Consider the following 25,170-nt stretch of genomic DNA (forward strand, 5'->3'; position numbering starts at 1 on the left):
AATCCACTCGGACAGAGATGCTCACGGATCCAAGTCTCCAGGAATCGTTCAGGGTTTCCTGCCTCCAGCCGCTCCGGGACCCCCAGGACTCGTATGTTACTTCGGCGCGCCCTACCTTCTGCATCCTCGGCTCGTCTCTCCAATGCTCGGGTAGTAGAGGCAAGTTGAGAGAGTGACTTCTGTAGGGACGCTACCTCCCCTTGCAGCTGAGTGATGTTGCCCTCCGCGTCTGAGACTTTATCCGCCACTTTGCGAAGGTCAGTCCTTAAAAGGTTCACATCCACGGACACCGTCTCAATCTGGCGTTCCAGGGCAGTGTGCGAACCCTGTATAGCCTTAAGAATTTCCGCTCTGGGCGGCTCCGGCGGCTCCCCATCCCCATCTCCAGCGCCCGTTTGGCACGTAATTCTCTGCGGCGGCAGACGAGGGGTAGTGTACTGCGTGATCGTGTTGGGTTGGGTAGCCTTAGGGCCACGGCCAGTCCGGCCCGTCATATCCGCTGCGCCAAGGGTCGACGTTCTCAATGGGGCCCTCACTGAAGCCACCCAAGCAGGGCAGAGTATGCGCCACCACAGCGCCGAAGGGACCGGGCAAGCGATGTACGGGTCCACAGGACCAAGACCACAGTAGGCAATGCAGGTCACAGAGCGGGTGCCACCAGAGCGCAGTGTCACGAGCCCACCGCCTCCACAGAGCAGGGCAGAGTGGGGCACAGATGCACTCCTCTATCGGCTGCCACCGATCCCAAGGGGCCGCCCAAGACCAGCTCCAAAATGGCGGACCGCCGGGGGAGGGGCGGTGTTTGTCCACGAACCCAGCAACACCTCTCCGGGAGCTCCCCCGACGTCCCACAAGTGTTGGATATCCCGATCTGCTTCAGGGCACAGGATACTGCCCAGCGGGAGGGGGTACAGGAGTGGCAGAGTCACTGTAGTTGGACCCCGGCAGGCACACAGCAGCTCAGGGCCCCCAGGCGCACCCCCGCGCCACAAGGGGGGGGCCAGGGCAGATGGGTTCCACAGCCCCCACTCCCAGTTGAAGGCGCTCCGCCGTCCGGTCGTGCAGCGCTATGAAGCAAAGAGGGGGGGGGGGCCTCCGCACTCCAGCCAAGCGAGGCCGCGCAAGATGGACGGCACCTTCGTCCCGTTCCCCTCCTCACCACTTCTCAGTAGAGCCTCAGTCCTCCGGCGCCGCAGTCTTCCGGTCCCGGGACGGGGATCCCAAGCAGGCAGCCGGCGGGCATCCGATGGCGCACCGAGGCTGGGGTCACCACTCGCTTCCTCCGCCGTCCGGCCCAGTGAGTAGGCCAAAGCCGCGGCGCCGCGTGAGAGAGCACGCCGGCGCCGCCGTCAGGAGCAGCCAGGCCGCAGGTCTCGGCGGATTGCCGACCACGGGTCCGTTCCCCCAGGCACAGGAGCTCGGCGGGACTTCCACCGCCTCTCCGACACGCTTTCTCGGGGTCGAGAGGGTCCGGGCAGGAGAAATTAAAGGATTACTTCGGTCTTCGGGACGGAGCTGGTAGAGCTCACGTCCTGTCTGCCATGCTGCTTGGCCACGCCCCCCGCAAGCAATAACTTATTAACTAATCACTTATGATACTTTGAAACAATCTCTCTCACTCAAACAGCATGACTGGGTCGGTGCAGTTTGGTCACAAAACGGCAGCAGAGACCAGCGGAGGGGGCAGGCATTTCTCATTGGTGGCTGACCATCACTGCCCTGGGGCGCTCCACGCTAATCAAGCCAATGAGGTTTACTTTGGGTGAAATCTGTTAATTCATGGGGCACTGTGAGCTAGGATTGTCCGAGATAATCCTGTGCAGGGTACGGCATGGACTCAGATCTAGGGATGCCATTGCACTCCTGCAAAAGGGTAAACAGCGCCAAGCGCAGGTTGACAGAGCAGAAGGGTTTTGGCTTCATAAGACCTGCACTAATCCATGCCAGCACAATGGGTAATTCCAGAAGGACAGGGTACACCTGTCAGAGGTTGGCATGCAGGGCCGGTCCTAGAACTTCTGGGGCCCCGGGCGAAAGGGAAGATGTGAGGCTCCCCTAATTTCCATGTAACGTCCAGTTGATGCTGGCATGATGCACGGGTGAAGGGTCTCGTGGGGGTTCGCGGGCGAGGGGGTAATACAAAAAAAAAAACTTACCTTCCCAGGTCTCGTGTCGTCTCTGCTCCTGACCTGCTCTCCTGCTTTCCTGCCTCTTGCAGGAACAGGAAGCAGGCAGCCTCCCTCCCCTAAGCCAATCACAAGACTGCAATGGCAGCATTGTGATTGGTCGGTACACCAACCAGCCAGGCGCCTATGGGGAGGCCTTTTTCTCCATGTAGGGCGCAGTGCCCATGACTGGTTTGGTCGGCCCTCAGTCAGCGCCTTTAGCAGTGGGCAAGGGACTTATCCCCTGCCCTAAAGCAGACCCGCCCGCCCCCAACCAAACACTTCTGCTTTCTCGCAGTGCGACAAGCAGGAACATTTTGTGTTTCTGCTTCTCGCACTGTGAGAAAGCAGTAGGGCGACGCTCCTCCGCCCTAGTGGAGGAGCCGCCCTTGGTAACATCACAAGAAGTGACATCACAGAAATTGACATCTCAGCACAATTGATCTTATTTGGCATCCCGAAGAGACCTAACGTGGATATCAGTAACATGGACAAAAAGATAAATATACATATAAAATAAGTCCATATATTTTAAAACTGTATTAAATGGATTACATTTGTCACATTGGATGGAAAAGCTAGGTGCAGTTCTCACAAAAAGGTATAATATTTACTCCTCGTTAACTGATTGTTTCCAGATGAGTGCAAGATTCAATTTCCAGTTCTGCCTCATAAAGGGAGGAGATCCTGTTGAGGTAATGAGGGGCAGGATCATTCAAAATATAAAATGACACAAGAGAAAATCTCTGACACCATGGATATAATTGCAAATTTGAAAAGGCTCCCTTATCTTTCTGTGCCATTATTATGCTACCTTAGGATGACTTAATTTGTTTTAACATAAATACTCTCACCAGTATCCCGCATACACATGCTAAGAGATATAGGACAATCTTTTTTGTGTGTGGGCTCTTTACTCGCCAGAATTATGTTAAGTGCAAAAACACAACGCATAGTACAAAATTACAAGACACCATTGCAAACAAATAAAGATTGTACAAAATAAAAAAAGACTTGAAACAACCAAGACCACTGCTAAATCATACATTGACTTGAAGGTACACTTCAGATTCAAGGGTTTTCAAATCAAGAAGTGGCCGTCTTTAGCGCTGGTGGAGCCCTGTGTGACAATGTTGGTGCCCCTCAATGACTCGCTCTTGCAAGGATTCCCTCACTACCACCCTTTAACAGTGCCAATCAAGTCTCCATAACCACATTCTCGCTCAGATGCATTTAATTTGATTTACAGCACCACTGATACCAGTGTAGGGTGTCAGAGAACTTTATATCACACATTACATGGAGACAATCAATCCTACGTGTGTAAATCACAATAGGTAATGTTACATAAGACAAAGCACTAGGAGTCACATTACAATCATACTAGTAGGCAGTAAATCAAATCAAAAAGTACTTTATTCTGGGTTTTTTGTACAAAACCATAAAAGTTCACATAACATTAAAACTAGCAGTCCAAGCTTGCAGATAAAAATACACAAGACAAGTTACAGTTTATAAAATCCAACTATTCATATTGTTAAATGTTCGGCTGTTGCACAATCGGAGGGGGCAGAAGACACAGGGTTTTACTCTTAACAGTCTTACATATCCAAACATTTCCTATACTTCATACTACATTTTAAAAAACCAGCCACATGAGGTATGCTTTCTGAGTTCAACATTTGTAAATAAAATAACGCAGGACGAGCTTGTGCAAAATTCATCCTTTTTAAAATAGGTTTAAGATAAAAAGCCCTGGGGAATTCATAGTATTTACAAAAGAAGATGAAGTGAAGCAAGTCCTGTGGAGACAGGTTGTCGCAGCCACAGGGTGCTAACACCATCCCCTTGTGACACCCCCTAGGGACTGCCAGTAAAAGGTGAAACAGGTTAAACCTGAACCTTATTAGAACGTTGGAATGTGTGGAGCTCCATTGCAGACAATGGAGTGCTGCCTGCTTCTACGGGCCAGTATAGGCCCGCAGAGCAACATTCCAATGTTCTACAAAGGCTTCTCGAAGCTCGGGGGGATTTATATCATCTCGAGCTTCGAGAACTCTTTGTTTAATTTGTTAGAACATTTTGTCCTCTAGTGGCAGAATGTTCTAATAGCCTTATAGCTCTTCGTAGCAGGGCTATACCGCCAATTAAAGTCCTGCTGTCTCGTTAAAGTCCCTCGCCTTTGGCTCGGGCCTTTAACGATTCAGCGGGCCTTTAATAGCCGGTATAGCCCGCTACGGTGGGCTATAAGGCTATATTAAAAGAAAGCGCTCATATGCTGGTAATGTCCAGAGTAAGTACTGCTCCTCAACAGGCGAGGTTATTAACATCAGATGGAGGCGCAAGTTGTGCTTTAACAAGTCCCTTTCCTCTCTGTCCAATTTCTTGCGGATAATGAATGACTGTTTTATAAGTGTGAGATCTTTCCTCAATATTCCTGACGGGTTTTCAAATAAGTCCGGTCGCCCCTCTATGCGGAAACTATCTCATAGATATCTCATCCAGGGTATTTTGGGCATGTGTTCAAGGCTCAGGGTTTCTTTTACCAGGCTATGTGTTAGCCCAAGATGTTTGTTGAGCCAACACTGCATCCAGAACAAAAGGGGACGCAGTGATAAAGTGTCACTGATGAAAGGCATGCCGGTTTCTTCGTGAACTGATGTGTTCGGAGTTCCCTGGGGGACGCACAGAAGTTGTTTTAAAAATTTATTTTCAGCGACTTGGAGACCCTCGGGTTGCTGTATCACCATAGTTCGCTCCCATAGGTGGCTATCACGGTGCTCTTGAAGCGGTAGACCTTTAGCATAGCCGCCACCGGTCTATTGCCCATTCTGGCTGCAAAGTCAAAGAGCGCAGCGTTAGCCCTGGCTACTTCTCCCCTTTTCCTGTTCATAAGTGCAACCCAGTTCAACTGTTTGTCTAAGAGTACCCCCAGGTAAGAAAAGGTAGTGCATGTGGGCACCCTAGTTCCATTTACCCTGAATGGGTGCTGTTTTCTGGCTGCCTTCCCCACCTGCAGCACATAGGATTTGGTGTTATTTATGTGTAAATCTCGTGACAAAATAAATCCATAAAAGGCATCCAGTAGTGTTTGTAGTCCTTTGGGGGTGCGAGCTAAGAGGACGGCATCGTCGGCATACAGTAGGACTGGCAGACCCCGTCGTCCCACGTACCGATAGTCTGCTCCCATCTTAACCAGCTGATCTTCTAGGTTGTTGATATATAAGTTAAAAAGAAAGGGGGCCAGGATACACCCTTGCCTGACCCCCCGACAGGTTCTAAAACTTCGGCTAACCTTGAGATCCCTGGTATATCTGACATTGGCCTTTGTGTCACTATGTAGGTCCATCAGGAAGTTTACCAGGTGTTGCTCTACCCCCATGGCCTCCATGGACTGCCACAACTTTCCCCGGTTGACACAGTCAAAGGCCGAGGAAAGGTCCATGAAGGCCATGTAAACAGTTCCTGGTCGTGCAATGGTATATTTTCCCAGTATTAGGTAGAGATTGAGGCATTGGCCATGGTGGAATGTCCTGCACGGAGCCCGTACTGTAGTAGGCAGTATAGTGTATTAGTGATTGATCTGGAAAAACACAAACTCTGAATTTAGAATGTAACACCATGGTTCAGGGTTCTATTTAATAACCAGAATTGATTTCTGTCCAAATGAACCCTTTTTGCAACGTTGGGATAATCAAAGACTGGGGAAAAAAACATAACGCTGTAATTTATACCTTGCAGTTTGCATGCAGCTCTTAGATGACAGTTAATAGCTCATTGTTCAATGTTAGGATTTTGACTTATAAACTGCAAGTAACAATGGCATCTCTCTGACAAAAGCAGTAACCCATTGGCCTATTTAAATGATGTGGATTTAGGGATCGGCATGGTACATGTTCTTTGCAGCAAGCGCATTAACCCTCTGCGCTACCTTTTAAAGAAGTCAAAACTTCTACTTGACAAAACTCCATCTCTCTCTAGGAAGAACATTAATCATCGGAGTATTCATGACATTTTTATTGTTGCCAAAATTGTTGGAGGCCAGGAAGGAGGCAACAAGGGATTTTAGAAAAATAATATACTCGCAAACATGACGTCCCCACCCGAAGTCAGCACTCCGTGTGATCTCATAGGTCGAACCGCCCTAGAGCCTTCCTGCTCAAGGGTCCTATGACCTCAATGACAGAGTCACTAGGGTGTGCTGCTTCGAAGGCCTGCCCAGAAGACTCAAGTTGAGCGTCAATAAGGGTTGTAATGGACAGGCCTTCAAGTTTAACCCTCACTTGCCACCGCTATGGTCCACCTGCTGGTGCTCAGACACCATTCTTCTAAGGTCTTTCGGGGCCTACTAAATGTGCTCTCTTAGGAGAGTGGTCTGGTGGACTGGTCATGAAGGCTGAACCTGGCTCCCCAGTTCCAAAGTTGGCAGCTCTGACCATAGTGCCACATCCTCTACCCCACTGAACACCATACCGCCCCACTGGGAGAAACTCGCACTGCCTTCAACTATAAATCCAATTGCGCCCCGCTATAAACACCTGGAGGCGACCCAATTCAAATTAGGCACTAGACAAGCAATCAATCAATCATCGTATTTATATAGCGCACTACTTACCCAGAGGGTCTCAAGGCGCTAGGGCGGGGGGGATCTGCTACTGCTCGAACAACCAGGTCTTGAGTTGCTTCCTGAAGGCGAGGTGGTCCTGGGTCAGGCGGAGGTGGGTGGGGAGGGAGTTCCATGTCTTGGCGGCGAGGTAGGAGAAGGACCGTCCCCCTGTGGTGGCTCTACGGATGCGGGGGACGGCGGCGAGGGCGTGGCTGGTCGAACGAAGCTGGCGTTTGGGAGCGTAGAAGTTGAGGCGGCTGTTGAGGTATCCTGGGCCTTGGCTGTGTAGGGCTTTGTGTGCGTGGGTGAGGAGACGGAAGGTGATTCTCTTGTTGATCGGGAGCCAATGCAGATCTCTCAGGTGTCCAGAGATGTGGCTGCGACGGGGGATGTCCAGGATGAGTCGTGCTGAGGCGTTCTGGATCCGCTGGAGTCTCTTCTGGAGTTTGGAGGTGGTTCCGGCGTAGAGGGTGTTGCCGTAGTCCAGACGGCTGGTGACGAGGGCCTGGGTGACCGTCTTCCTGGTCTCGGTGGGGATCCACCGGAAGATCTTACGCAGCATGCGCAGGATGTTGAAGCACGACGAGGAGACGACGTTGACTTGTCTGGTCATGGAGAGGGAGGAGTCGAGGATGAAGCCCAGGTTGCGTGCGTGGTCTGTTGGTTTGGGCGCACTGCCTAGGGCGGGGGGCCACCAGGAGTCGTCCCAAGCGGCGGGTGAGGATCCCAGGATGAGGACTTCCGTCTTATCTGAGTTCAGTTTCAGGCGGCTGTTCTTCATCCATTCGGCTACCTCTTTCATCCCCTTGTGAAGGTTGGTTCTGGCGGTGGCGGGGTCGTTGGTAAGGGAGAGGATCAGCTGGGTGTCGTCGGCGTAGGAGATGATGTTGAGGTTGTGCTGGCGTGCGATGTCGGCGAGGGGGCTCATGTAGATGTTGAAGAGGGTTGGACTGAGCGAGGAGCCTTGAGGGACGCCGCAGATGACTTCGGTGGCTTCAGATCTGAACGGGGGGAGTCGGACTCTCTGTGTTCTTCCGGCGAGGAAGGAGATGATCCACTCCAGTGCCTTCTCCTGGACTCCGACGTTGCTGAGGCGTTGTACTAGGGTACGATGGCAGACAGTGTCGAAGGCCGCAGAGAGGTCGAGGAGGATGAGGGCCGCTGTTTCTCCGTTGTCGAGCAGCGCTCGGATGTCATCGGTGACTGCGATCAGGGCGGTCTCGGTGCTGTGGTTGGCCCGGAAGCCAGACTGCGAGGGGTCGAGGGATCCGTTCGTCTCGAGGAAGGCGGCCAGCTGCTTGTTGACGGTCTTCTTGATGACTTTTGCAGGAAACGGGAGCAGCGAGATGGGGCGGTAGTTCTTGAGGTCGGTGGGGTCAGCCGATGGCTTCTTGAGTAGAGCGCTGAGTTCCGCGTGCTTCCAGCTCTCCGGGAAGGTAGCGGTGTCGAAGGACGAAGCAGCAATATGCTGCCTAAAAAATAGTGACAACATCCTGGAAAAAGCAAACACTAATAAAGAATGTAAGATTAATTAAAAGCATGTGAAATGTAAGCAGGAACAACATGGTTACCTTAACCCTTTTGCACTTATTATTCAGAAATCAATGAGTGCTTTTGCATGAAAAGTTAAGGCCATGACTACAAGGCCGGTAGGGGCCAGTTTCAATGTCCATTGCTTATATCCTTACAAAACTTAAGCAATATAGTTAAAAAGACCACATTCATTATTACAGAGCCTCGGCATGCATTTTGTTTTCCAATCCGCCCATCAAGCAGGTATTGCAGTACATCCAGGAATGGTGCACTTCCAAACCCAGGGAAAACAATGCTGTTCAGAGAAAGACAAGAAAACAAAAGTAGTGCTTCACTGGCAAACTCTGTAAAGTGGCACTAATGTGTTTTGGGTGTGAATAAAATCAATCTGGCCCCTTTTCGACCTACTCTGTCTTGCTTTAGTTATTTTTTACATTTTGATCCTTTTATTTCTCTCCATCCCAATGCTGCAGGTTGGAAGTGAAAAATGTCAGAAAAAAGACGACCTTTCCAGCAACTGTTTTTATTTTTTGGATTCATTTCACTGGAGAACAAATAAAGGAGTACTGGTTACAAGGCCCAGGGAAAGGAGCCCCCACACCTGGACCTTGCAGCTTTCTATAGTGCTTAGAGACCCAGGGAAAGGAGGCCCCCTCCCCTGGGCCTTTGAAGCAGTGAGTCATTTCGTAAAACACTGCCCTAAAACTGGCAGTTCTACATACATTAAGTTAGCAAAAGCCAGTTGATCTGGCTGCTCCCTCCTCCCCTAACCCACCTCCCTTACCTGTGTCCGGCTGGTCCTGGAAACAAAGGGACCTTCTGTCACCTGGCAACAAAATGCGGAAAGGGAATGGCCGGTACTTAACACAGGTGCTCCCCCGCCCCTGACACTGTGATGCTGGCCGGCTGCTCTGCCTTCCCCCCACACCTGCACCCCCATGAATGCCAACACGCTGTGATCAGCAAGGTCGACTCCAGGCTTGCTGTGTGTATTGTATTGTGATTGTGCAGGGTTGGGGGGGGGGGGGGGGGGCCCAGGAGGAGCAGATGGGCAATCTGTGAAAGTGTGGCCTTTCACAGTGAAGCGGTGGGGGCCCCCTGTCTTTCAGCCGAGCGTGAGGCCCTGGGCAGCTGCACACACTGCCTATGCCTAGTGCCGGCCCTGTTGGCATGGACCTTCCTGTTGGATCTGGGAGAAGCACTGGTAATGGCGGGTTGTAGGTAAATTGAGTTGCCTGCCTTGGTGGAGGAGCGGCTGCCACATCCAGGGCGTTGGCGGAGTTACATGGCGATCCGGAGGCTCATTGGTACATAGGTGTACCCTCTTAATGAGCACAGCAAAGGTGCTCTATGCCAAACCCCACGAGTCTTTATGGCAGGACCCTCGATGGAAACGTTGGTTCCCCGTTAGTCTTTTGGGCTGTTGTAAGCCTGAGCAACCGGGGGCTTGCCTTGCAATGCTCCACCCTTAGAAAGGCATGAGCAAAGTCATGGACTGGTGGGCCACAGTATTTGAGAAAGAAAATCCCCAGATAAAATGGTGGCACCGATTGGGTTGGCCATGGTGCCTTTTGACTAATTAGACAGGTGGGCAGCGTAGGTTACTCATCGCTGCCTGCCCTTGGATTGCCCGTAAGGTATGAAATGAAACTGCAGCAAACTGTTTTTCCAGCAAAATTTGAGTGGCGTGATTATTTAATGCAGTGTGTACTATATACCACTACTATCCAGCGGGGAGGTTTGCTGATATCGGCACTAACATAAATAACAATAGTCATATACATTTAGTAACAAGATGTATCTTAGAGAAGAGCCCCGGGTGAACGGGTTAGAACTCCCCTGTATCAAACTGCAACAGGACTGTTACATTAAGAGACTGCCACCCCTTGGTAAAGGTACTTTACAGGAAACGCATCAGCCCCTGGGAGCACTGTGACATTGTGGGGCTGCCATTCCTTAGTAAAAACACTTTACAGGAAACGCATCAGCCCCTGGGAGCACTGTGATTGTGGGGCTGCCATTCCTTAGTAAAGACACTTTACAGGAAACGCATCAGCCCCTGGGAGCACTGTGATTGTGGGGCTGCCATTCCTTAGTAAAAACACTTTACAGGAAACGCATCAGCCCCTGGGAGCACTGTGATTGTGGGGCTGCCATTCCTTAGTAAAAACACTTTACAGGAAACGCATCAGCCCCTAACAGCACTGTTACGTTCAGAGACTGACGTTTCTTGGTAAGGGCACTGTACTGGAAATGTATCAGCTAGTAACTAACAGCAGTGTTACATTATTAGACTCTGGTTATTTGGCACTTTGCAAGAAACGCACCAGCCACTAATAGCACTATTACATCTTGAGAACACCGTTCCGTCGTAAAGGCACTTTACAAGATACACACGCACCAGCCACTAACCATCACTCTTACAACGTGAGATGGCGTTCCTGGGTAAGGACACTTTACAGGTAACGCATTAGCCCCTAACAGCACTGTTACGTTCAGAGACTGACGTTTCTTGGTAAGGGCACTGTACTGGAAATGTATCAGCTAGTAACTAACAGCAGTGTTACATTATTAGACTCTGGTTATTTGGCACTTTGCAAGAAACGCACCAGCCACTAATAGCACTATTACATCTTGAGAACACCGTTCCGTCGTAAAGGCACTTTACAAGATACACACGCACCAGCCACTAACCATCACTCTTACAACGTGAGATGGCGTTCCTGGGTAAGGACACTTTACAGGTAACGCATTAGCCACTTAAAGCAATGTTACATGGTTAGACTGCCGTTCCTTGGTAAAGGCACTTTACTGGAAACGCATCACCCACTAACAGCACTGTTACATTGTAAGACTGCCGTTCCGTTATTAAGGAACTTTACAGGAAACACATCAGCTACTAATAGCACTGGTACATTGTGAGACCTCCATTCTTTGTGAAGGACACTTTGCAGGAAACATGTCAGCCACTTACAGCACTGATATACTGTGAAAGTGACATTCATCGGTAAAGCCACTTTACAGGAAACACGAACCACATCAGGGCCGGCTCTAGGCTCATGGTGGCCCTGGGCAGGGAGCGTAGGTAGGGGGCCTGGATGAGGGGGTCTGGGCGGGGCGGAGCGCGCAGGCCAGTAAAGAGGGGAGGGGTCAGGGAGTTTAGAAGTGGAACAGAGCCGGAGACCGCCAAATCCCTGCCAAGGGCCACCACACAAATATGTATCCATACTCCGAGGATTAATATATTATGGATATATATTGGCTTGGTGGCCCTGGGGTTTGGTGGCCCTGTGCAGGTGCACAGCTTGCACATGCCTAGAGTCGGCCCTGACCACATCACCGCGGACAGCTTATCGAGAAACCCTCTCCGCACGGCTGCCTGCAGAAGTGGCCGTTTACAGCAACCTGCAATCCACGAGAAAAAGTCATGGCCTTTTTTAATTTTTAACAGAGTGATTTTTTTTTATTTCTTTGTTGTAGTCACCACCTAGCAACGTACAGAATGCAACTAAATCGAGATTGTGTGTTTTGTCGTCCAATCTCCTGCGGTAGAGGTCCGTCTAGGCTGCTGCTTTTCCAAAAAAGCTAACAATTTAACGGAGGTAAGTGCAATAGGCCGCCTTTAAGTTAAAACGATGCAACGACGCATGGTGTTGGATGTTACTGTCAGTATTTTTTAGAACCTGGATTTGGTCGATGTACAATCTATCATTGGTGCCTGCCGCTATCTCGCATGTTTTCAATTAGTCGAATGAGTAATTGTAAAAAGTTTAACATCTTTTTGCACAACCTTTGCCTAGATTAAACATCAAGCTGCTAAAATATATTTAAAAGAACGTTATAGAATATTTGGCACCATTTACTACGTGCGTTCTGTAAGAATGTCGCCCTTGCCTGCCTTTGGGGGTCTCGATGCGGTGATATTTTTGGCTACTTTAGTAAAGTGGAACAACGGCTGAAGTATTTATTTATTTATAAAGTGTTGTATAGCACTGCAATCGTCGTACACAGATTGAGGACGACAGCTTTCTCGCAGGGTGAGAGGAAGGTTTTACTATGAAGCTTAACTGAGTATAATTCTATTGCGCAAAAGTTGCCTTATGTGCACAGGTACATATTAGGACCAAAAAGGTATCCTTTTATATATATGGTATTTCTATAGTGCCAACATAGCCAAAAGGCAGCGGAGAGCCTTACAGGACAAAACACAGGCAGAAAGTCAACGAGTGAAAAGAAGAGCAGCTGGTTTGTAGAATGTTATTGCATTGTGGAACGAAAAGGGAGAGGGAGGGGCAGGGCTTTAAGTGGGCCGGGTCTCACCGGTGCTGAGCACCGGCAGTTTTTTAAAGGGTGCCTCGAAACGGGTCACTTTCGGGCTCTGGTTCGTGCCCTGGAATAGGCGGTCTGTTTTTCCCCGGACTGCAGTGACAGCCAGCACATCGATGCGCGCGTGCTCACACTGCTCACTTCTGACTTGTGGAGAGGTTACGGCATGACGTCATGGCAGGTGAGTGTTGTAGGGGAAGGGACATCCTTTAAAGAGAGTAATTTTCTCGTTGGATTTCCCTTCTCTTTTTGAAACTCAGGAGTAGCAACATTGCCTTGGTGTCACCAGGGCTTTAAGTGGAAGCCTTTTCAATAATAACTACAAACCATAGTTCCTGCTTATATATGTTATACAACAAGCAACCTTTGACAAAGCTGATAGTCCTCACTTGTTGTAGGTATGATGTTACTTGTTGCATCATATATCTGGATGCAATGACAGAAATAGCAAAATACAAGTCAGGCGGCACAATATGCTAAGCACAGATTTTTCACATACGTGTTTTAAGCCACCCCCTTATTTACATTGACACGGCCCCTTTGAGAGACCCCCTAGTTTTTTTTTATCCCACTTAAAGCCCTGGGGAGGGGGAAGGGAGAGAGACAGAGCGAGAAAGAGAGAGAGGGAGGAAGGGAGAGAGAGAGAGAGAGACAGACTGACTAGGGTGACCAACTGGCATTGGTGCAAATTCAGGACGAGGAGTGTATAAATTCAGGACAAAGGGTCAAAATTCAGGACAAAAATTCAGGACAGGAGGTCAAAATTCAGGACAAAACTTTGGGACAAAAGGTACGTTTTACAGACACATCAGAGGAGGCCGCGCAATAGTATATAAGTAAGCCCATCCATATCCAAACCTATTCAACCATTTACAAACCTATCCATCATGTGTCCTTCCATCCATCATTTCACTCATCCATCCCTCCATCCGCCCTTTCACTCATCCATCCATTATCCATCCATCCACTCTTCCACCCATTTATCCGTTCACTGATCCATCTAGCCATTTACCCTTTCACCCATCCAGGCATCCTTTCACTTACTCATCCATCCACCCAACCAGTCACTCATCCTTTCACCCATTCACCCTTTCAGTCATCCATCCATCCTCCCTCTCTCTCTCCATCGACCCCTTCGCTTAGCCATCCTTCCTTCCAACCATCCACTCACCCATCTATTGACCCTATCACTCACCCATCCTTTCTCTCATCCATCTACCCTGTCACTCTTTCACTCATCTATCCATCCTTTTGTCAATCAATCAATCATTTGTAAAGCGCACTACATACCCGCAAGGGTCTCAAGGCGCTGGGGAGTTGGGGGGGGGGGGCGCTACTGATCGAACAGCCAGGTCTTGAGTATCCTCCTGAAGGTCAGCAGGTCTTGGGTCTGTCGTAGGCTCAGTGGGAGGATGTTCCATGTCTTGGCAGTGAGGTGGGAGAAGGATGGTTGGTTGTTCTTCAGATGCGCGGGACGGTGGCGAGTGAGAGGTCGGCGGAGCGTAGCTGGCGGTTGGGTATATAGAAGGAGAGCCGTCTGTTGAGGTAGGCTGGGCCGGTCTTGTGGAGTGCTTTGTGTGCATGGATGAGGAGCTTCAAGGATATCCTCTTGTTGAAGGGAAGCTAGTGCAGGTTTCTCAAGTGGGGGGTGATGTGGCTGTGTCGTGGTACATCGAGGACAGTTGTGCCGAGGCGTTTTGGATGCGTTGTAGTCGTTAAGCTTGGTCGGGGCTCCCGCGTATAGGGCGTTTCCGTAGTCGAGTCTGCTGCTGACGAGGGCCTGGGTGACTGTATTTCTTGTATCTGTCGAGATCCATCTGTAGATCTTGCGGAGCATGTGGAGGGTGTTGAAGCAGGAGGAGGAGACGGCGTTGACTTGCTTGGTCATTGAGAGCGTTGAGTTGAGGATGATTTCCAGGTTGTGTGCGTGGCCAGTGGGTGTCGAGGCTGTCCCCAGTGCCACCAGGCCACCAGGAGTCGTCCCAGGCTGAAGGGTTGGAGCCGAGAACCCCGTCTTGTCCGAGTTCAACTTCAGACGGCTGATCTTCAGCCAGTCGGCGACGGCCTTCATTCCTTCATGGAGGTTGGCTTTGGCGGTGATGGGGTCCTAGGTGAGGGAGAGGATCAGTTGAGTGTCGTTGTTGTAGGAGATTATGTTGAGGTCGTGCTGTCGGGCGACGTGTGCGAGCGGGGCTATGTAAATGTTGAACAGTGTCAGGCTGAGGGAGGATCCCTGGGGTACGCCGCAGATGATCTCGGAGCCTTTGGAACGGAATGGGGGAGGTGGACGCTCTGGGTGCTGCCAGAGAGGAAGGAGGTGGTCCATTCCAGAGCCTTGTCTTGGATCCCTGCGGCGTGGAGGCGTGCAGGTAGAGTGCGGTGGCAGACGATGTCGAAGGCAACGGAGAGGTCTAGGAGGATGAGTGCTGCAATCTCACCGTTGTCCAGGAGGGTCCTGATGTCGTCGGTGGCGGCTATGAGGGCAGTCTCTGTGCTGTGGTTGCTACGGAACCCTGAATGGGAAGGGTCCAGGATTCTGTTTTCTTCAAGGTATCGGGTTAGCTGTCTGTTGACGATTTTCTCGATGACCTTGGCCTGGAAGGGGAGCAGAGGGATGGGCCGGAAGTTCTTGAGGTCTCTTGGGTTTGCCTTAGGTTTTTTGAGTAGGGCGTTGATCTCGGCGTGTTTCCCGGAGTGGATTGTGCTCATGGTCTTGATGGTGTCATCCACGCTCACGCTGGCCCAGGCTAGCAGGGGGTCGTGGTCGATGGTGTGCGGAGGGTCTGTTGTGTTGCTATCTGTTGGGGCTGTCTGGGTGTTGAAGCTGTCGTGGATGTCTGCAATCTTGCGGTGGAAGAAGGTGACAAGGGAGTCGCACAGGGCTTGCGACAGCGGGATGTCGTTGGTGTTGGAGCTGGGATTAGAGAGTTCCTTCACGATGTTGAAGAGCTACTTGCTATTGTGTACGTTGTTGTCGAGGCAGTCTTTGAAGGAGGTCCTCTTGGCCGCCCTGATGAGGTGGTGGTGGTTGCGGATGGCGTTCCTGTGTGCTGCGTGGCTGTCCGGAGTTTTTTTATTGTGCCATTCCGTCTCTAGTTTCCGGCAGGCTTGCTTGGAGGCAAGGAGTTCTGGGGTGAACCAGCTGGCCCTCTTGCTGGTGTCTCTGTGGAGGGGTTTCTTCAGTGGGGCGAGGGTGTTGGCGCAGTCCTCGATCTAGCGTCTGAGGCTGTGGGCAGCATCGTCAGTGTTGGAGGGTTCGCTGGGTGGGCTGAGAGCGAGGTTTGCATGTAGTTGGTCTTCTGTGGTTTTGCTCCAGCAGCGTCGGGGGATCTGTTGGGTGCAGTGGTGTGTGGTGGGTTTCTGGAAGGCGAAGTGTATGCCGCGGTTGTCGGTCCAGAGGAGTTCAGTGGTGTGGCTGATGGAGACGTGCTGGCTTGAGGAGAAGAAGGGGTCGAGAGTGCGGCCGGCGGAGTGGGTGGGCGTTGTGACAAGTTGCTTCAGTCCGAGGTTGGCGAGGATATCGATCAGGGTTGTGGAGTTGTTTTTGTTGTTGTTCTCAAGGTGAAAGTTCAGGTCTCCGAGGAAGATGTAGTCGGTGGAGGTCAGGGCGTGTGTGCTGATGAAGTCGGCGATGGAGTCGCTGAACTGAGGACGAGGTCCGGGGGGTCGGTAGACGAGGGTGCCTCTGAGGGTGGAGTTAGAGTCTGTGTGGATCTGGAAGTGCATGTGTTTGGCGGTGCTGAGCGCATCGTCGGTGCTAGTCGAGACCCTGATGCTGTTCTTGTGGATGATGGCGATTCCTCCTCCGACTCCGTTGGTGCGGTCTCTGCGGGTGATCTTGTAGCCGTCTGGGATGGCTATGGCGATGTCGGTTGCGGAGGAGTCGTTCAACCAGGTCTCTGTCAGGAAGGCGACGTCTGGGGATGTTGTGTCGAGCAGGTCCCAGAGCTTGACGGCGTGTAAGTGTGCGGAGCGGGTGTTCAGTAGTATGAATCGGAGGTGGTTGGGGTCTTTCTTGACTGGTGGTTCATCGGCTCTGAGGCTGGTGTAGCTGCAGTTTTGGCAGGTGAAGGGACCGTGTGTGCGTTTCGGGATGGCCTTGAAGCAGGTGTGGGTTCGTCCGGAGTTGAGAGTGTGCAGAGTGCTGGCGTGGTAGTGGCGGCGGTCGTCTGGCTGGTGCGGGGGCCAGAGGTTCTGGCGCTGGGCGCGGACAGGCGCACACAGACTTGTCTTAGGCGTGCCAGTGGCCGTCTTATATGGGGAGGTGGGATGGAGGAGCAGCTGGGAGGCGGAGGCGGCGAGTGGGCAGTCAGGGGGGTGGGTCCGCAGGGGACGCAGCGGCGGGGGAGGTGAGGGACGATGAAGGGAACAGAAGGCAAAAGGGCACAAAAAACAAGGGAAAGCGAGTGTCACAGAAGGCAAGAGGGCAAAGAAATACAGGGAAAAAACAAGTGGCACAGAAGGCAAAGAGGGCACAATAATACAGGAAAAAGGAGTGTCACAGAAGGCAAGAGGGCACAGAAATACAGGGAAGAAATGAGTGGCACAGACGGCAAAAATGGCACAGAAATACAGAAAAAACGAGTGTCACAGAAGGCAAGAGGGCACAGAAATACAGGGAAAAAACGAGTGGTACAGAAGGCAAAAAGGGACCAGAAAGAAAGGAAAAAGGAGTGTCACAGAAGGCAAGAAGGCACAGAAATGCAAGGAAAAAACGAGTGGCACAGAAGGAAAAAAGGTCACGAAAATACAAGGGCAGCTGAAAAACAGATGGCAAAAACGGGCAGAGAGGCACGGGGGCAGCGAGGGCAACAGAAGGGAAAACCGGGCTGAGTGACACGGGGGCAGCGAGGGGTACAGAAGAAAAAAACAGGCAGAGACACGGGGGTAGCGAGGGGTACAGAAGGAAAAACTGGGCTGAGAGACACGGGGACAGCTAGCGGAACAGAGGGAGGAAAACGGGCACGGATTACAAACAGGCAGAGGGGGAAGAAAGAACAACAGCAGTCACAGACATAACAATGAAATACAGGTGATACAATAAAACAATAAAGCGGAAGATAAACACATGGCCTACTACTGGCCACCAGGGATGATGGGCAGGTGGTAGCCTGCGGGTGGAGGAGGACCTCAAACTTCCTCAGCAGCGGCAGCTTGGGCAGGGACACACAGACGGTGCAGTGCGGAGGGGGAGCGACCTACCTGATCGGGTCAAGGATCACTCTCCTCACCGCGCAGCAGCCGCCTGTGTGTCCATCTACCGTCCCTTTCACTCACTCATCCACCCTTTCACTCATTAGTCCATCCATTCAGCCTTCCACTTATCATTTCATCAATCCTTCCATCATTTCACTCATCCATCCACCCACCATCCACCCTTTCACTCATCCATCCATCCTTCCACTCATCCATTCACCCATTTACCCATCCATCTACCCTCCACCCATACATTCATCTATTTACCTTTTCTCATGCATCCATCCATCCATCCTTCCACTCTCTCATCCATCTACCCATTCTCTCTCATTATCCATCCAGTCAACTTTTCATTCATCCATTCACCCTTTCACTAATCCATCCAGCCACCCACTCACCCACCCATCCCTAAATGTACTCACTCGCCCACCTTTTCATATTAATTATGAGCCGAGCCTTTGTCTGCAGTGTTGCAGACAGAAGAGGCCCATCAAGAGCTTCACCCTTGCTGTAGTTCCTAAAGCAAGGGTTGGGGTGGGGTTAGGGTTCACTATGCCCCTGTACATAGGCAATCTGAGTAATGAGTCATGCATGATGCACAGTGCCAGGCCACAAGGTGACTGTGACATGGTGTTGTTTCCAGGGCTTTAAGTCGGATAAAAAACTGGGGGGTCTCTCCAAAGGGGGTGTTCGATGTACTTAAGGTCGTGGCTTAAAACACATAAGCTAAAAATCTGTGTTTAGTATAGGGTACTGCCCAACCGGTATTTTGCCTCTTCTGTCATTGTACCAGATATATACCACAAAAAGTAACGTTACACCTGCAACAAGCCAGAACTATTTGCTTTGTCAATGGTTGTTAGTTGCATAAAATAAAGAAGCAGCCACCATGGCTTCGTTGAATATAATATTGAAAAATGCATCAGTTCTAAAATGAGACTGTGGAAGAAGTTCTGCGCCTTCTTTTTGACTTCTTTCACCAGTTTTTTTTCTTGAACTGGATTCTCAAGTAGAAGCATTGGCGTTTTTGCACATTTCTTCCATCTGACAGAATGCCCTGCCCTAGACATAGGCTGGGGGAGGCCATCATATGCTTTAACAGCCCAGGCTGGCCCATCGTCATTCTGTATGTGGCTATCATCAGCCGCATACAGAATGACAAAGGGCAGGGTGGGGCTGCTCTTGTCCCCCGAGGAGGAGTGCAAAGGCTTCATGCAGGGGGACAGTGCTATTCCCCAATGCCCAAAATTACGGCCAAAAGGCATCCGTAAAAGGGATAGTCACGAACAACGGACGTGAAGTCCAAATTATGGACGGTGCGTGAAATTTACGGACGGTTGGTCACCCTAAGACTGACTTGGAGGCACCTTCGAATGGGTATTTATCCAAATGTTTGTAACAACAAAGAGCTCCTCCTTCCTCTAGAAAGCATAATACAAAGTGAATGAAATATGCATTATTCTGTTCATTTGCATTGTTTTGTTTTGGTTTGATCTGTTTCACACATCGGCTTGAAGCTGGTTTTAAATGCACCATTTGTTTTCTTTTTGTGAAGGATAAAACATGATTCATTGTGTAGGAAATATTTGTAAAGGGTTTTACGTCATGCACTACTCTGAGATAACCATTTCCCCCAGACAGTAGTACCTCATTCAGGGTCCTTTAACCGTATTCCTGCCATCAGACAGTGATTAGTAATACTGTTCCTGGCTAAGGGCACAACTAAACCCAAAGTTTGGGGGGGGGGAGCGGAGGGCGAGTTAAGATTTAGAATAGTGAGGGCGGAGCCAGCTTCAGAGGCTGAGTGAAAATTTTGATTTCCCTAGTAATTTATTATGGAAAGTCTTAATTTTATTAAAGACACAGGCGCGCATGTTATGCTATCTTAACTTGCTTTCATTCATTAGAAGCAGCCAAGAAAAAGATAAAAACTACAAATCCCATGAGGCTTGGGAACAACAAACTTAAAGATCACTAACCAATAGCCTAACAGTACACTGTATTACAACCTATTTGACAGCAAACAGCCCACTTTTCTTTAGTGAGAAGTTAGAAAGGACCACAAAATAAAGGAAACATTATTAAACAATGAAACAAGCTACAGTAAACATAAACAATCCCTGGCAAGAGTTCATGAAAGCAAATCGCCAAGACGGATCCAAGGAAGCACATATCCAAGTGGCGATGCAGGAGAGTAAGTAACAGTTGAAGGTTCCACTTGAGCCAAGACATCTTTAGGAGGCAGAAGGTGACAATGTTAAAGACGCTGTTAGGGAGCAAAATAAACATATGTTACTAAGTATTCAGGTGGGGTAATACTCGCCCCCATGTATTTAATACAATTAAGACTTTCCTCAGTGGTGGGGTGGGAGAGGTGGCGGGGGACTGGCCTGTGCGGGTGGCACTCTTTTTGGGGGCGGAAGAGTTGAGGAAGTCGTGGAGAAGTGTGGCTCACTGGTTAGAGGAGGCAGACCTGGAAGCAGAGGTCAGCCCGGGACCAGGGTTCAATTCCCGGCTCGGCGGGGTCTTGAGTCCTAAAATGTCCATGGACTCGACAATTCTCGCTCCGGTGCCTATTCGATTCACGGGTTCACACTCTGCGACTCTGGGCAATAGCTTGCTTAATCTCCACAACGGCCCCTCGTGGCGGGATGCCTGACTTTCTCCTTGCGGATACCCTGCCGGGGTTATCTCACAGGGGAATACCAGGACGGGTTCCCTAAGAAAGTGCTTAGAAACCGGTTGGTGATTTGCGCTATATAAATTCCTGTACATTTACATTTACATATATCTATCAACTACCCCCATACACCTGCCTCCCCCCCTGCCTCCCGAAAACAGAGTATAATTCTGTTATGCAGTTGACTTTTGCTCACAGTTCTATATTAGGGAGGGAGGGCGAGAGAGAGACTTGTTTTAGAAGCACCGTTTGTTTTCTTTTTATGAGGGACAAAACATGATTCATTGTGTAGGAAATATTTGTAAAGGATTTTACATCCAAAACTCATCATGCGCTACTCTGATATAACCACTTCCACCATGCAACAGTAAGTCATTCAGGGTCCTATGTGTTCCCATGCGCGACATAGCCATGTTTTCTGAGAAGGGAGTATCTTCCAGGGGCAAGATTTAGAGGTAAGCACAGCTGGTGACCTGAGGACTGGGGAAACAGACAGCTGAGTGCATTGGACTGAGTGCATACTACTGAAATGGCCCTTGCCAGGAGCAGGGCTGAAGCGATGCTGAGGGCAGAAGGGACATTACATTCTCCATTAGCCGCACCTTTGGTAGTCAATTGATGGTTCAGGGTAGAGGAGGGTACACAATTGTTCACCAGTCCCACCTGTGTAATGCACTCCGTTGGAATGTCAGCTTTAAGGGCAGGGGGCTATTCAATGACCTACTGTAGTTGCAGTATTATGCTGCTTATGACCCTTGAGGAGGCATTGAAGTGCTTTATGCTGAGCAGCCGGTTGGTAGCGCTCATGGTTAATTGTTAATCCAGTGGTTATTGGTTATTGTTAGTTATAGGGATTGGTCTTGTGCTCACAAGGAAATCATCCAATACATGTACTCTAGTTTCCTTATGGTAGATTAAATTAATAGAAATGAGATGTGATTTTCCAAGGATAGACTTTGTTGGTGGGTGAGAGCACACCGAGGGGCCAGATTTGCACTGCTCTTTGCTGACTATGCCTGCTGTTTTGCATAATAAAACTTGCATGAACTAAATCCAACAGCCAAGGTAGCACATTCTAGGCGAGGCGCGGAAACACGTACACCAGACTTCTGAGGGAGGTTGTCCTTATTATCTGTCTCGAAAGATAAAGGAGAAGATAGAGGAAGTGCGACCTGCATTAACAGGATCCCAAACAGGCTTCCGTGGGCAACTGGTCTTTTGTAGTCATTATGAATGTGCCAGTGTCCTCAGTAGTGTATGTGGCTTAACCCCTTCGCTGTGGGGGTTATTTTCCCGCTGTCCTGGGAGAGAGGGGGGTGCGCACGGCGCCCGCATGCTCATGACGATCTGAGCTCGTTATGAGGCACGCCGCTCCTGTGCTCATGACGATCTCAGCTCGTCATGAACACACCCGTTCCCGTGGAACGCTCAGCACAGCAGGGGAATTATCCCCTCATGCGAGCATACCACGGCTCATGACGAGCTGAGCTCGTCATGAGCATGGAAGGAGTTAAAGTGTCCTCTCCTGTCACTACCTGCAGTCTAAAGCCTCTGCAGGATGCTTCTTGCAGCTTTGTACTAAGAGCAATGCCGCTGTTAACATCTTCAATGTGTTTAGAGCGTGTCTGCTCTGGTTGCGGAAGGGAGGTCCGTTTCTACAGCTGTGTTCAGCGATACCTATACAGCTCTCCAATATAGTGTTTTATTGCCAATTGTTGGTGGGTACACAGTTGTGTTTCGAAATTTCACAACAGTTTTACTGATGTTATTTATTTATTTATTGAGTTTGTAAAGCGCGACACACTAATTGCTGCTGTCTGCACTAGCAAAGTTGCCAAGAGCCTCTTCTGTTAAAAATTTGCTGTCAGTCCCCTAAAACTGGGACTTTCCTTCAATGTATGTGAAACATAAATGTTGAATATATGTTTACACTATTCATTTGTAGTGGAATAATTGTGAAGCATATGTGCTGTGATTCACTACAACAAGTACCCTCAGAAGTTAACACTTTTGAGATAGCAGTACTTAAAGAATATGATTCTAGTTTAGACATTCCTAATTAAACATTTTGCAATATCTCTAATGTGGAAAGGAAATGTATCGAAGATTTGGGCAACAACATTTATGTTACGAGCAGCCATCATTATGGATACTGTAGTTTATCGTAGGGAATGTCTAAGACAACTGAACGACCCGAAATTCTATACTCGGATCCTACAGGATCCCACATCGAGACTACAAATGCAGATTAAATCTCTAATGGACAAAGGTAGAGAGTCTAATTGGATCACTAAAAGTGAAGCAGAATTTTTGATCCTGAGACATCCCAGAGTGCTGGCATTTTATATTCTCCCGAAAATACATAAAGAACAAAGACCGCCACCTGGGAGGCCAATAGTGTCGGGTATTGGTTCTTTTTTAGAGCCACTATCCAAGTTTGTGGACCATTTCCTCCGACCTATAGTAGCGGAGATGCCGTCATACTTACAGGACACTAAACATGTTCTCTCTCTTCTAGACACAGTGTCTTTTGATACTATTGTAAATGTGTTGGTTACATATGAAGTTGACGAACATTCCGCAGGTTGACACTCTTGAAATTATAGAACAGTTACTTGAGAGTCATCCTCGCGAGCACCAGACCCCTAACTCTTTTGTCATGCAGTGTGCCAAGATGGCACTTAAAGAGAACTATTTCAGTCATGACGGAGATCTATATTGGCAAACGACTGGCACTTCAATGGGCAGTACGTGTGTCCCCAGTAAAGCAAATTTGTATATGTATGGTTTTGAAACTAAGGTCATATTTGCGTCTGGCAACCCTTTTGTACAACGCCTTAAATTGTGGAGACGATATATAGGTGATATCCTGGCCATCTGGGAAGGTGACCAGGATTCTCTAGAACATTTTTCCCAATGGCTGAATTGCCAAGATTCCAATCTAAGATTCACTGGTGAATCCAGTAATAGGACTGTGTCATATCTAGATTTACAGCTGTACCCCAAGAATGGGAAGATTCAGACTGAATTATATCAGAAGCCTATGGCGAGGAATTCTTTGCTTAGATATCATAGTTTCCATTCACGAGCTTTATTGAACAATCTTCCGATAGGACAGTTTCTAAGGTTACGTAGAAATTGTAGTGAAGTCACAAGATATAAAGTACATGCAAAGAATTTAAGTGAGGAATTTCTGGCAAGGAACTATCCTCTCAAGCTGGTGCATGGAGCCAAAAAGAGAGCCCGCAACAATCATAGAGAGGCACTCCTTGAGTCGTATGAGAAACCTGAGAACAAAAGGATGGTTTGTGTGAGGAACTTCAGCAACTTGACCGATAAGGTTAAAAGGGCAGTTAATAAATCATGGCACATTTTGAAAACAGGGACCTTGTCCCTGGATAGACCCTTGTTTGCTCTGAAACAAAGTAATAATCTTCGCAATCTATTGGTGCATACAAGACCAAGGTGTAAACTACAGGAGACTAGACAAACCACATTATGGGGAGCCCTACCAGTGACAGGGCACTTCCCATGTGGGTCATGTTCTGCAGGCCCATTCACTAAACCTGTGACACAATTGGATTTAGGCCTAAGAACTCCTTGGGTACTAAATTCACATACAAATTATAACACGAGTGGGGTCATTTATATGATCACATGTCCGTGTTTACTAGTATATATTGGGATGACTACCAGGAAGGTGAAACATAGGATGGTGGAGCACAGAAGTGCTTTTTGATGCAAAAAGACAAATACCCGCATGACAAGACGCTTTGTTGAAATGACACACACAGAGGACAATTTTATGTAGTTTGTCATCGATAAACCGAAATATGGCATTAACATGGGGCCCTTAGATAAGGTACTCCTGCACAGGGAACAGAGATGGGTGTTCCGCATAAAAAGTCATATCGCAGGATTGAATGAAGATATACCATGGAATGCTTTATAGATACATATTCCCATGAAAAGTACCTCCCAACTTCTGTTCACAGTCATATTCATGTTCACATTTTAATGTGAATTTGGGTTTACAATTGGGTGGAGTGCAATCTAATTCTGATTAGAGCACACAGACTTTGAGAGGAAAGGTGTGTTGCTTTCCACCTTTCCTCCACCCAATGCTTGTGGAAAACAGAATAACTACATATCCCATAGTGCATTAGGGAGGATGGGACGTCTACACCTCAACATTAGGCGCGTGCTTGTTTTGACATTTCAGGCCGATAATATATACGTGAAAATATGGGGCACTCAATTTGAGAACGGCGCCATTACATAATAGCTGTCTGGCTCTTTATAGGCAACTGTAGTGCAGTATGCGGCATAATTGATATTTACGCGCTCTGCGACCCGGAAGTGGTATGTTGTACTTCCGGAGCAGGAGACGCGTAAACAGGATTTCAAGCGGAGGCAGGAAATACACGTTCTCCCTTTGGCCTCTATTCAAGGACAATATATGCCGGGATATTCGGTGATTCGGACAGACAAGTAGCCATAGAAGTACTCAGTTAGTGACTTTTGCCTAGTGACAGATTGACCGTGATATACGAGTAAGATCTCTCTTTTGTGAGGGGCATGGGACAGTTCCGTGTAATTCACAATGTGGACGAACATTATGATGCATTGGGTTAGACAATTTTGAATACAGACATTTTATGAAA

The 25,170-nt window shown here is 49.0% G+C and overlaps 1 protein-coding gene across 1 annotated transcript in view; it reads left to right on the forward strand.

The window, feature by feature from the left end:
• The first annotated feature begins 11,799 nt into the window (after positions 1-11,799).
• Positions 11,800-25,170, forward strand: part of LOC147698332 (uncharacterized) — a 126,211-nt gene continuing 112,840 nt past the window's right edge. Inside the window, exon 1 of the mRNA XM_086933426.1 lies at positions 11,800-11,906. The gene's annotated coding sequence lies outside the window, so the exon portion shown is untranslated. The remainder of the gene's footprint in view (positions 11,907-25,170) is intronic.

This window comes from Lissotriton vulgaris, chromosome 8, assembly GCF_964263255.1.
Source record: "Lissotriton vulgaris chromosome 8, aLisVul1.2, whole genome shotgun sequence".
NCBI lineage: Eukaryota > Metazoa > Chordata > Amphibia > Caudata > Salamandridae > Lissotriton > Lissotriton vulgaris.